Raw genomic sequence first — 4,240 nt, forward strand, 5'->3', positions numbered from 1 at the left:
CTCTATGAGACAAACAACAGCTTCAGTTCAATACACAGACTTACAAAACACAGACTTACAATACATGGACCATAGAATTACATATAGAACTTATATAGAACTTATATAGTAATGTAATAGGATATCTGTGACACAGACTTACTATCATACTAAAATAAAACAGAGCATCTCTACAGATTATAACAGATTTACAATACACAGACAGACACTAAACCAATACTACACTGTCTCTTAAAATACTTAAATATATCACATTCCCATAAAATGGACTGGACTAAATATGTTCCAACAAAATACAAACAAAATGTAACATCCCTTCAAGCTACAAAGATAAACCCCGCCCCCCAAAAGAAGTAGCCTAATATTTCATCATGACTAAATATTTAGCTATAATTAATTTTTTTAACTACTAATTGACATTAAGTACATTTATATAATGTACTTATATAGCAATTGCTATTCATTTTGTATTTCTACAATAACAATCCCTATTAATACTGTAAGGAAATTAAACACATCTTACTGGAAAGCTGCTAATTAATTCAATATTTTCTAATGAACATTTGTAGAATGACCAATGGGAGGAAAAAAACAGAACTTATGAACTAAAGGGGACTCCATATAAAAATATAAATAAATCAGATCATTAATTGTCGTCATCCACCTTGAATGACGTTCTTCAATGGAATTCCTGTCTGTTTTAGAAAGAGAACCTGGTCTATGTAAAAGACAAGTCTACTTTAATTTGTCTCTATTATTTACACAAGAAAATGATATATTTTTTATGAATTACTATTTATATTGAAAGATACATTTTTAAACGTTTCTGGTAGATACAATTATTTCATATCAAACCTTACAAAGAAATGTCAAGAATACAGAAGTCAATGCCTAATTCTTGCACTGCAATAATACACACTTGAAGGTGTGTACTCAACAACAAAAATGTTGCAATGAGGGAATAAAAATTTTAAAACTCTTTACTGCATATTAATTCATTCAGGCATGCTCTCTCATTGTGGGATATTTCTTAGAATACATTTTTCAGTTCTTGGAAACCAGGTCACTCTTTTGTCGCCAAGCTACTAACTATTGTTAATAGAAATGTCTGTTGAATTCTGTAGGCAAAGTAATTTCAAGGTGGATCACTGCAGCAAGGGCCATGTGCCATTGGGGGAATTTGGTCACAATGACCCAAATATGATGATGGGCCCTCATTCATGCAAAATAGAGTCGATCTAGGTTTGCAGTGAGGTTCCATGTGAGGTTAAAGGAGGAACTGCGTCTGAATCATCTAGTGTATACTATAGCCTCAGCTCTGCTCTCCACTCATATGAAACATGGAATAGTAGAGAGCAAACTTGGTTGTTCCACACATAGAATTATAATTACTGGACCCATTAAAGTGAAGTAATTCCCACATAGAACTACACTGTTGTGCTTGTTAGGTCATCATAAATACACAACTACTAGGTAATCGTAAATATTCAAGCAACATTCTGGCCATAGAATTAGAATTACTAGAATGGACAATCCCATTCAAGTCTGCGCTCTGTGATGTGTGGACCAGCGGCCATATTGAATAGTTCTATTTCTGTTATTCTGGTACCATCGCCAATTTGATTCTCTGACGTTTAGTTTGATAAATAAAATGACAATATTCCTAATATATATTTTCATATTAACTTGTAAATCATAAGAAACTCTAGACATAAGCTAATTACTCAATCTGCATGCTTGGAGACCACGATATTAAGCACACAGGGTCAAGATTAATTTGTTCGTCAGAAGAGTTGGATTAAATATTTACTCTTCTAGCATTACGGTGGGATGGTTTTATGTAACGGCTCCTAAACACTGTTCATTCCATTAGTCCAGGTCACCAGCTAAGTTTTGGTCTCTCACGGCTCTAAACCCAGCTCAAAGACAAACATATTTTCATGAGAGACACAGACACACAGAGCTGGTATAGCCTCGTCTCCTCCATACAGTACAGTTTCACAAGGCCCTTTCCTCTCCCATAGCAACCATTCCCCCAGCCATTTTACCATACAGACTCAAACTGTAGGTCTACGTCCCAAATGGCAACCGATTCCCTATATAGTGCACTACTTTTGAATAGTCCTATGGTCCCTTGTCAAAGTACTGCACTATATGGGGAATAGGGTGCCATTTGGGAAGTACATATAAAGGTCTACAGTGTATATTTCTGAGAGTTTTTACACTCACCCTGGCCCTCCCTTAATCTCAGACATGTAAACAATGAGAGTGCTCTCTCTCAGGATGAAAGAGAAGGGGCTCAAACTGTAAACCAACGCAGACATTTGCTAAAGCGAATAAAGATAAGGCGCGATGCAAATCAGCCGTGGTACTTTTTTACCCTCCTGAACAGGGCCCTTTCACTTACCCTGTTTAACTAAACACGGTGAGCTCGCCCTCTGTTTATATCTGTGTCACTCCCAGACATATAATCCACTAAACTATTCATGGTAGATTGTCCTGTGTGTGTGTGTGTCTGTGTGTGAGTGTGAGTGTGAGTGTGTGTGTGTGTGTGTGTGTGTGTGTGTGTGTGTGTGTGTGTGTGTGTGTGTGTGTGTGTGTGTGTGTGTGTGTGTGTGTGTGTGTGTGTGTGTGTGTGTGTGTGTGTGTGTGTGTGTGTGTGTGTGTGTGTGTGTGTGTGTGTGTGTGTGTACCCTGGGTGCAGTAGGGAGGCTATTCTCAGTTGTAAGTCTGATATGCTGGGAGCTGGCCAAACTCAATTAGCAACTGTTGCTTTTAGGCAACTCTTGAGTTTTTTATAAGGAGCAATACCATGACAGTAAATGGAGGGGAGAGCATGCAATGTACTGTATCTGTATCGCAGTACATTTTGTGTCGTATTTGTCTGTCTGTGTGTGTGTGTGTGTGTGTGTGTGTGTGTGTGTGTGTGTGTGTGTGTGTGTGTGTGTGTGTGTGTGTGTGTGTGTGTGTCTTTGCCTGTATCTGTCTGTGTACAGTTGAAGTCGGAAGTTTATATACACTTAGGTTGGAGTCATTAAAACTCGTTTTTCAACCACTCCACAAATTTCTTGTTAACAAACTATAGTTTTGGCAAGTCGGTTAGGACATCTACTTTGTGCATGACACAAGTAATTTTTTCAACAATTGTTTACAGACAGATTATTTCACTTATAATTCACTGTATCACAATTCCAGTGGGTCAGAAGTTTACATACACTAAGTTGACTATGCCTTTAAACAGCTTGGAAAATTCCAGAAAATGATGTCATGGCTTTAGAAGCTTCTGATAGGCTAATTGACATCATTTGAGTCAATTGGAGGTGTACCTGTGGATGTATTTCAAGGCCTACCTTCAAACTCAGTGCCGCTTTGCTTGACATCATTGGAAAATCAAAAGAAATCAGCCAAGACCTCAGAAAAAAAATTGTAGGTCTCCACAAGTCTGGTTCATCCTTGGGAGCAATTTCCAAACGCCTGAAGGTACCACGTTCATCTGTACAAACAATAGTACGCAAGTATAAACACCATGGGACCACGCAGCGGTCATACCGCTCAGGAAGGAGACACGTTCTGTCTCCTAGAGATTAACATACTTTGGTGCAAAAAGTGCAAATCAATCTCAGAACAACAGCAAAGGACCTTGTGAAGATGATGGAGGAAACAGGTACAAAATTATCTATATCCACAGTAAAAAGAGTCCTATATCGACATAACCTGAAAGGCCACTCAGCAAGGATGAAGCCACTGCTCCAAAACCGCCATAAAACAGCAAGACTACGGTTTGGAACTGCACATGGGGACAAAGATCGTACTTTTTGGAGAAACAAAAATAGAACTGTTTGGCCATAATGACCATTGTTATGTTTGGAGGAAAAAGGGGGTGCTTGCAAGCCGAAGAACACCATCCCAACTGTGAAGCACAGGGATGGCAGCGTCATGCTGTGGGGGTGCTTTGCTGCAGGAGGGACTGGTGCACTTCCCAAAATAGATGGCATCATGAGGAAGGAAAATTATATGGATATATTGAAGCAACATCTCAAGACATCAGTCAGGAAGTTAAAGCTTGGTCACAAATGGGTCTTCCAAATGGACAATGACCCCAAGCATACTTCCAAAGTTGTGGCAAAATGGCTTAAGGACAACAAAGTCAAGGTATTGGAGTGGCCTGACCTCAATCCTATAGAAAATGTGTGGGCAGAACTGAAAAAGCGTGTGCGAGCAAGGAGGCCTACAAACCTGA

Source organism: Coregonus lavaretus (genome assembly GCF_964263955.1).
Source record: "Coregonus lavaretus genome assembly, chromosome: 30".
Taxonomy (NCBI): domain Eukaryota; kingdom Metazoa; phylum Chordata; class Actinopteri; order Salmoniformes; family Salmonidae; genus Coregonus; species Coregonus lavaretus.